Here is a 9,594-nt window from a genome sequence, read left to right as displayed (position 1 = left end):
AAAGATTTAAAAAAAAAAAAAAAAAAGGGAGAGGAAAAAAGAAAAATGTCTTGTCAAAGGGGGAAAATCTTTTCCAGCTGCAGCTGCAACCTTGCTGAAGAGGCTGCGGGGAACAGGGACCATGAGGCCGGGAGTGGGCATCCCAAGCCCGGTTGTCCCGCGGCCCCCGCTCTGCTCCGAGCGGCCGACCCCCATCTCTCCCTGCTCACGGTGCGGGAGGGCTTTGCCCCCTGCTTTGGTCACATTCCTCCTCCCAAACCTCCCACCCTGCCCGGGGGAGCCTTTGCGACCGGGCCTAGAGCCCAGCGCAGGAGGAGGGCGAGGAAAGCCCCGCAGCGCCCCGGTGGCATCTCCACAGGATGCTCCTTAATCCCGGCAACATCTCTCCCTCCCACCCCTCTCTTCATCTCTCCAGGGGGGCTGCACACCCTGAGCGTAGCCATTCCACATCAGGATCAGCAGGGCACAGATTTTGCATATCCTGGGGAGAGAGGAGAGATTTTGCGGGGTAGGGTAATTTTGCAGCGCTCTTCATCCCGAGTGGAAACCCCCAGCTCTTGTAGCATCCCGTCCCCCACACACGTACAAAGTTGGAAGTTGTCTTTCCTTGAAAACAGCCTCCTGAAATTAATAGGCTGCAAACATAATTAATAGGTGGAATATGCAAAACGTTTTGCGGTGTTTAAAAGGCTCATGGCAGGTCCGCGTGTCTGTGCAAGATACTGAGATGTTGCAAGGGCTGGATATTAATGGACAGGTTTTACGTAGCTTAAGAGAAAAAAAAAAAAAAGAAACCAGGTTTTCTTTTTCTCACTTCTCGTTCTCCCTCTCTCTAATCCAGGAATCATTAGCAACCCCCTCTGGCTACATGTTTTGCATCAGTGAAACATTATGACATAGTTGTAATACAAACTCCGCTGACTTGCTCTGCATCTTGTGGTAGGAAGTGCAATAGCAATAAAAGCATTTTTTAAAAAAGACTCTGGGCATTAAGTTGTCTACCTGAAATGCTCTTCTCTTAACCAAAAAAGAAAAGGAAAAAAAAAAAAAGAGGGTAGAGAAGGGGCTAGGACGGTCAAAGGGGAACGAGGCAACTTCTCAGTCTGTGGGATCTGATGTCAGCACCGGGCAGGGGAAATTTCTTCCCAATCTTTTCACCCTCTTGTTTTGTTGGGATTTTTTCTTTCTTTTTCTTTCTTTCATAATTCTGAGTGGTTTTCCTAATTTCTGGGTGATGCTGCATCCCCCGCACTGCCCTCTCGCATCCCCGGGCTCTTAACAAACCCCGACCAGGGACATTATCTCCCCGTAATATTAATTGTCAAAAGCAGCCTTTGCTCAATTATCTCTCTTCCACCTGTCGCAGCTGTTGGGTTATATTGTTCCCGGTTGAAATTCTCGCTGGAATTAAAAGTAGAGCGTTTTTTCCCTTCTTTTCTGCTTTCTTTGAAAGAATCCAATTGTGCCGGGGCTGGACGGGGGCCCGCCGCCCCGCACCTCTCTATTTTCTCCATTACTCATTAACTAATATTCGCTACTTTCTGGTAAAGTCAAATGGCCCTTAATAGCTCTTTATATTCTCGGAATAACATGTGGATGCTCTTAATCAATACTTAATAGCACGTTTCATGCTAAACAACTGCCATGTGTGCTGGTGGGTAGGAATTTTCTGTAAACAGGAGGGCGAAGAGAATCCGGGGGATATTTGCCCTCCGTTGTCACCCAAAGCTTGAGACATGGGGACTTTAATTTCCTTCGCCCCTTTCTTCCCTGCCTGTGCCACTGGTCTCTGCTCAGCAGGACCGAAAGGGATCCCCCAAAACCCACGTCCCCGCGCACCACCTGCCTGCGAGCCGGTCCGCGCAGAGATCCGCGGGGCGCTTTGAAATGCGCTTGTGACACTGTCCCTATTGTGAGCTTGGAGGGGCCTTTCTTCCTTTTTTTTTTTTTTTCTTTTCCTTTTTAATAATTTCCCAAATGAGTCCTCCAAGTGCTAAAACCATTTCGAGACTTTACGTTTTCATCATTTTCTTTACATCGCGTTATTCACTGCTTCCTATTCCATTATTATTATGATTATTCCCTTAAGCGATGCAGAAATTTCGGACTACATCAGCTAAGGCTGGATCTCTTTACCATTTATTTTTTTTTTCCCGAGGAAAACAAACAGATTAAAAAATTTAAAATTATCTCGAGAAACAAGTTTTACGCGCTCCGTAAAGAAATCACTCTGCCTTCTGAGTCCCATTTAGATCCAAAGAAAGTAGCTAAATGCCTTTTTTTTTTTTTTTTTTTTTTTCTGGGGCAGAAATTGCGGCAGGCAGAAAGGGCTCCTTCGCCTCTGCTCTTTTTAACCGAAAGCCCAATGCTGTCGTGGTCGTTCGCGCTCCAGGACGCTTCTGAGTTCAATCCCCCTGCGAGGTCCAAAAAAAAAAAGAAAAAAAAAAAAAGATGAAAAAATTAATAAAAATAAAATACAGACAGGGCGAGACAATAAACCTTTCTGTTATTTTTGCGGCTTTCGCGGGAGCTACCTGTGAATTGTCCCCCCCCCCCAGCTCCGCGGCCCCACGCGCGGCCCCGCAGGTGCGCGGGCTCGGCGCGGCTGCAGGAGCGCGCAGCGCAGCGAGGTGGCGCTCGGGAGCGCGCCGGGAGGCGGCGCGGGGGGACGCGGGCGCCCCGCAGGTGCGGAGCGGGGTCACCCCCCAAAAGTAAAACCCCACCACCGTAACCAACAATAGGTGGGTTTTTTATTAAAATGAAGCCCGCCCGGTGGCAGCTCTGCTCGTTAGGATCACGCACACACCCCTTGCGGGGCTCATCGCCCCTGGAGCGCGCACCTTCCGCACCCGCGGTCCCCGCACACCCCTGCGCATCCCCCACCCCATCCTGCGCGGCTCTCCCGGCTCCTCTGCCCCGTTTTCAGGGTGGCATTAAGGGAGAGCAAAGGTAGGGAGCAACCTGTCCGCTTTGTTTAAAATAATTCTTCTCCCGCAGCTTTGCCCCCTGAAAGCATCGCGGGTGCGGATTTAGTAACAAACGCAGGTTATTGGCAATAGTTTTATAGAACCAAACGCGCTGCGGGATCCTGGACGCGCAGGGAGGGAAAACTCCCACAAAGGTGAATTCCCAGCACGGGGAGCAAAAGCAGTGTCGCCAGTTTTTATATGGCCAGGGAAACTCCTGAGTGCTTTGACGCGTCTTGTCACTGCAGATTGCACTTCTCTGATTGAGATTTTTTTTCTTTGTTTATTGATTTAACGCCTTTAAAAGAGGAGGAAAAAAATCTTTTATGGGTCTATACTTTCCATATAAAACCTGCAACCTTCTCTGAAACGATCGCTCGTAGCTTTGGGAAAAAAAAAAGCCTTAATAGTGTATGAAAATTACTCATGATAAAAGGATCTGAAATACCTTTGTTTTATTTTTTTCCTCCCATGTTTTAAACTACTGCGATAGGAGTGAGAGGAAGAAACGGCAATAAGAGAATTATTTGCTGCTAACCCACTGTTAACTTTCACCTTTCCGTGCATGGGCATGACATGTATGATCATACATGACGTTTTGTCAGTGCATGTGTAGCGTCTCTGTCCTGATCTTCCTCGGTCCCCCGCCACTTTCTCGCCTTTCCTGTAACTTTTGGAACCTCATGGGTTGATTTTCTTTTTATTATTGTTTTTAATCTCGGCGTTAGGCACACAGGTTCCTCATGCAGGTCAGGTCATTAGGAATGTTAACGTCGAGACAAAGAATTATAAACACGATCTCCAAGTCTCTCTCAATTCATTTCTTCAACCGTTTTATTCGGTTTAAGTGATGAAAAGTGACAGTTCTGAAATAGACAGCTTTTAAAAGTAATGAAGTCAGATGACGCTTTAACCTGTCGATTGCTATAAATCAACTTTGAAAAAGATGAATGAACAATATTATTTGCTGGCTTAACTAGGAGTTAATATAGTGTCGCAGTAGGAGCTGCGGGAGCGCAGCGGCGTTGGGTGCTGCCGCCTTCCCCGAGCCTCGCCCGCCGCCAAAAATAACAACGTTAGAGCAGCAAAACATTCCGCCTTGTGCAGAAACCAGTGTCATTTTCACCGCTTTTATCATGGACCCTCGAAGGCAAAAAGGGGTATTTAAACGATCCCCAACATCCAGCTGGGAAAGGGAGGCATCGGCTATTTTCTTTTCTTTTTTTTTCCCCTCCTTCGTCGTTTTTAGAGGCCTTTCGAGACAGATTTCTGTCTGACAGATTTCCCCGCGTTACTGATTTCTGAGGCCAAATCGATCCTTGCGCTGAACCCACCACCTCCACCAGGAACGTTTTCAAAATAAATATGGGCCATTTCCTCTCTTTTACCTGGTTCATTTATTACCTGCATGCTTGTAGGCACGGTGTAGGGGGTGGGGGGAAGAAAGGGAAAGAAATAAAAAAAAAATCAGGAGGAATAACAGAGGAGGAAAAGCTCCATTCTTTTAAGGGAGAAAAAAAGACAATTTTCGCTGGCGAAGCAAGTACAAGTACGAGAAGGACATCGCCGGTTCCTCCCGTCCCTTCGCACCCTCTTCTGCGACATGAAAAGTATTGCAAAGGAAGTAATTAACGCTCCTTTCTAATGAATTATTAGGAATGAATTAATGACTGGTTGCATGTGCGGAGGGTTCGCTCCCGCAGGCTCTCCTTGCGCCCTTCCCAAATGTCGCTCCGGTCCGGCGGCCTCGGGCTCCCGAGCGGCCCCGGGACGGGGTGCGGAGGCTTTGCCTCTGCTCTTGGGAAATAGAAATACCTCCTAGGGTTTTATAAACCTTTTTTTCTGGTTTTTTTTGAGGTTGTAAAATGGTTTTAAAATAAGTTGTAAACAGAGATACAAACGACGAGGACTCTGCCGGGGATTCAGGGCAGGGATGGTTTTTTTAATTTCCTTTCTCCCCCTCTTTTTCTTTCCTCACGACAGTGTGAATCAAAGGGCTGCTCTTCGTTTCCCAGCACTGCTAACTTTCCTCGATTTTCCTAGTCCTCCCTTTTTTTCCCCAAGGTGGCGAGGGGCAGAGGTGCGCGCCCGGGCCCCGCGCTCCGCGGGCGGGGGCAGCGGGGCCGTGGGGTGGCCGCGGCCCCGCCTCGGCACCAGCGGCCACAAACGCAGGCCGGCGTCCGAGGGGATGAAGGCGGGGGGTGTCTGAGATGTTACCCGAGCTTCTTCTATAAAGCGTTATCGATTTTAGACAAGCCTCGGCGCCCTCACCCCCCCCGTGAGAAATGTCAGAGCAGAGAACTTGAGAGAGAAGTTTCTCTGCTGCTTTAAAGGTGACCTTTGGGAAAGTTTCCTCACTTTCTCTTTCACTGCTCAAGGACTTTATCTGAAGTTCCTTGGCTGACTACACTCCCTCCGAAGCTGAACCTGTCTCTCACATTGCACTTCTCAAGTCTCTTCATCCTTGAAAAATATGGAGGCGCAAATACATTTTCCTTTCGTCTCCCCTCCCCCCCCCTTTTTTTTTTTTTTTTTTTTTTAGAAAAAACAATAGATCCTCTGCAGGAAGCTCTTTCTCTCAGGGAAAAAAAAAAAAAGATGACCTCTCTCTCTTTAGAGAAGAGCTCGGGAGAAAGGTAAAACACTTCCATACCTGTTGCAAGTGCAGATTCCCCCAGTAACTCCAAGTCCCCCCAGTTTAAAACAGCAGCTGGTGGCTGCGGGTAAGGCTGGGTAGGACGGGAGCAACGCTGCGATTTGGGTGCCGGTCCACAGGTCGTGCGTGGCACGCTGGGGGCCCTGCCTGCCCCGCAGCACAGCCCACCCGTGCCCCTGCCCCGCCGCTCGGACGCAGGGGTGAGAAGCGTTTGCCTCGCCCGACACCACGCGTGGACTTCCCACGAGCTCCGGGGAGGTTTCCCCGAGGTTTATTTGCACGGAGGATGCGGAAGCAGCGGCAGGCGAAGATTTATTTTTACGGTAGGAGTTTGTGGGGGCGACCTGGGCCCAGCTTCCCTCGCACCCCTCGGGCCACCTGCCCAGAGATGCCCTCGCCTCGGGCGAGTCAGTCCCCTGCCCGACCAGTCCCAGGGTGGCCGCACCGGGGGAAAAGGCCACGGAAAGTAACTTTCCTTTCTCTGATAGTGTTACCTTTGGCCGAACGTGTAATGAAAATCCTCGGAAAATGTTACACAACACGAGGATACCCTTTTGGAGCAAAGTTTCCAGAAAAGCCTGGCCCCTTCCTTGGAGGCGAGGGATGATGCTGGGGGAGGGGGGCGACGTTATCTCCCGGGAAGCACAAGCGCATCCTCCGCGGTCCCGCCGCGCTTCCCCCCTTCCCGGGCGGTCGAAACCCGAGCCCGAAAATAATATAACCCGTCTGCGGCCGCAGACGTGGCTCTCGCCCTTACAGTGTTACAAAAAGCATTTAAATTAATCAGGGCGCTCCCCACGGCTGCTAATTAGGCGGGGAAGGAAAGGAGGGCTGGCCGGGGCCGCCTGTGCCGCGCCGGGAGGAGCCCACGGGCGGCACCCCCGTCCCGGGGGCGAGCGCTGGGGAGGGACCGGGGGTCGCTGCTTCGCCCCCGGCGGAGCGACACGTTGTGCTGCCGGTGGCAGCGGGCGCTGCGTGAGGGAACAGAGGGATGAGGAGGATGGGGATGGGGAGGATGGGGATGGGGGTTGGCGGCACACGGGGGACACGCCGTTTCCCCCCAGCTGTCCTGAGGACCGTGGGATTAGAGAGGACATTGCAGCCAGGGAGCTGCATTCCCCCCCCCAAATGTAACTCCACCAAGAACTGAAGGGTGGGTTTATTTTATTTCATTTTATTTTAGTTGCCCAGATCTCGCGATAAGGCGAACCTGGCGAGAGCTGGCACTCCCACTCCCCCATTCCCGCCACCCCCCCCTAAAGTTATGATGAAAAAAGCAGAATAAATAAGTCTCCGCCACCCCATCACCACCCGGCACCGTGGAGGCATCTTGTCCGGCGCGGGGGGCAGGTGGGGGGCGCGTCCCTAACGCTGCAGTGAAAATCTCCTGCTCGGTGACTGGAGATGCTGGAAAGAAGGGAGCAGCCCGCAGGAGACTCCCTTCTCCCCAAGTCCCTAAGAACTGGATCTTGCAATGTTTGCGACCCACCCCCTCTTCCCCACTCCTCGCAGGAAACAGCTCTCCTAATCCCAGCCAGCTCCATGCCGCTCGCAAATCCAGTCAGGGACACACCTTGCATCATCATTATTATTATTATTATTATTATTATTATTATTATTATTATTATTATTATTATTATTATTATTATTTTCGTCTGCGCTGCTGCCAGGCGGCACAGGCGAAGGATTGTGGGGTTTGCACTGCTGATTTTTTTTTGGCCATGGCAAAAGGAGGGGCTTCAGGGCGAGGCTTTAGGGCCCAGGTGAAGCGCGGGGCCGGGGCCGGGGCCGCAGCCCCGCTCCGCCCGCAGCTGCCGCCGCTCCCCCGCCCCGCAGCGCCGGTGGCTCCGCGCTGCGCCGGGTGGGTGGGAAGCGGGGCGGGGGGGTAGAGGGAGGGAGGGTTTGGAAAACCGTCCAATTTTCCTGTGAAAGAAAAGAAAATAATCAGGGGGGAGAGGGACTGTGGTGAATTGGTGTGAAGGAAGTGGGATTATTGCCTTAATTTTGGACAATGATAAGGGAATGAGGTAAAAACAAAACTCGCTTCATTATATACAACAAAATGTAATTTATACCCAGGGATGCCTGTCCACTGAGATTTACATCATTTGCTGATAGCGATCACACTTATTACTTTTCTTCAAAGACTTTTCTCCCCCTCTAAAAAAAAAAAAAAAAAAAAAAGAGGGCATTTGTGCTAAATTGCCCAATGCTAGTGTGATAACTGTCAAAAGTTTGACATCAAAGGGAACTAATATTATTCAGTTACCAGAGGAGCTGTCTGTCCAAATAAGAATATCTTAATTACTGAATCACAACGGTAGAAAAGGGAACAGATCTGAAAAGGAGAGGGGCTGTCGGGGGGGGGGGGGGGGAAGCTTTCAGTCTGTTCCTTTTTGATGAACCATCTATATTAGGCCACTGTGCGATTCTTAATCATGTTTAGTGGTTTATACCCTTTCTCTCTCCCCACCGGTCCTCTGAACTTTATAACTATATGTAAACACGTTGTCAGTTTGAAAATAATCTTCTCTGGGTTCTTGTTAGAAGAAATTTCAATCTTCTTCAGTTCTAGATTAGGCAGTCTAGTTTTCTCTATCAGTGAATGGACTGGGGTTTCTTGGACAATAATGTGCCAATTGTTGATGGTTTGTGACCCATAAAATGTGAGGGTGACTATTCTGGCTTTGGTATGTAATTATGCAAAACACTTTCTATAAAGGCTTGCCATCTGATCTAATGACAGTCCCTGCGGTCTATTTCAAAAAGGGAGGGTCTCTATATACAGCTCCTCAGAGAAAGAAAAGTAACATTTTGTTTTAATACAAGTTTTATGGGAAAAATGGATAAACACAGAAACAGCTGAACATATAAGCAAAGCGTTTTCGGGGCAAATTAAACCAAGGAGGAGATATTTTCATAAGTTAAGCAGAGTAACATCACGGATCTATAGCATCGGGGTAGGGACAAATGATGTGAAATCCCTATAGAAAAAAAATTATCTTCAACTCCTAAGCACCTTGGAAGAGATGGGAGGTCGCCGGGGAGGAGGTGGACGCCGGGGGTCCCACACCAGCCTCCCACCTCTTCGGGCTTTCGCCATCCCACAAGAGTCATTTATTTCCCCCCTTTTTAAGCTGCAGAGCAAGGCGGGATCCTACCTAAGAAAGTCTGTGCAAATGAGCTGGGCACTTGGGATGACACCTATCATGTTATTCAATGGATGGCTGTTCCACCTGAGAAATAAACGCCAACAATATAAAGTGTAATAAAACAACCAGGATCTGCGTCACCAGCTCCATCTCCCTCCAAAGAGTCTGGACAACAGAAGGTTTCTTTGAACAGGTGATCAGGAGGGTAGGAAGGAGACATACATGCTCCCTTAAAGAAAAGGGGGAAAGTTAGACATGTTTGGTGGGGTTTTTTTTAATAAATTATTTGTATTTTTCCCCTTCCCCCCCCCTTCTGCTTTCTTGAAAGGAGGGACACTAAAGGGCTTCGGCTGCTTTGGTTGCTATCAAATTACATTGGTGCTACGTCACGGGACAAAACATAAACACTGCTGCCAATTTAAATTGATGTATAAAGATTAATGGGAGATGAAGCATACTAACAACCTGGATTATAATGGCAGGAATAGTTATTATTTCTCCAGAGCACATCCATATATACGGAGAGCCATAGGGAGTACACACTCGTCGCTAGAATTTTCTCTCTCCACATAGGCATGATGTGTGTCCACCGTGACATGTTTAATTCCCCAGTGGACTAAACTAATACGATTAAAAAAAAAAAGAAAAAAAAAGAAAAAAAAAAAGAAAAAAAAAGGAAAGAAAGCAAGAAAGGCTGATTAAAAGGGAGAATCAACAAAATATCAACATGCCACGGAGAGGAAGGAGGAATAGATAATTAGAAGCAAAAGAGGAGCAGGTAATTATGATCTGAAATTAAACATGATGTTTAAGACGTCTC

This window comes from Lepidothrix coronata, unplaced genomic scaffold, assembly GCF_001604755.1.
Source record: "Lepidothrix coronata isolate B3197 unplaced genomic scaffold, Lepidothrix_coronata-1.0 Scaffold11, whole genome shotgun sequence".
Lineage (NCBI taxonomy): Eukaryota > Metazoa > Chordata > Aves > Passeriformes > Pipridae > Lepidothrix > Lepidothrix coronata.
The sequence above is the reverse complement of the archived record's forward strand: the minus strand, read 5'-3'. Positions refer to the sequence as shown.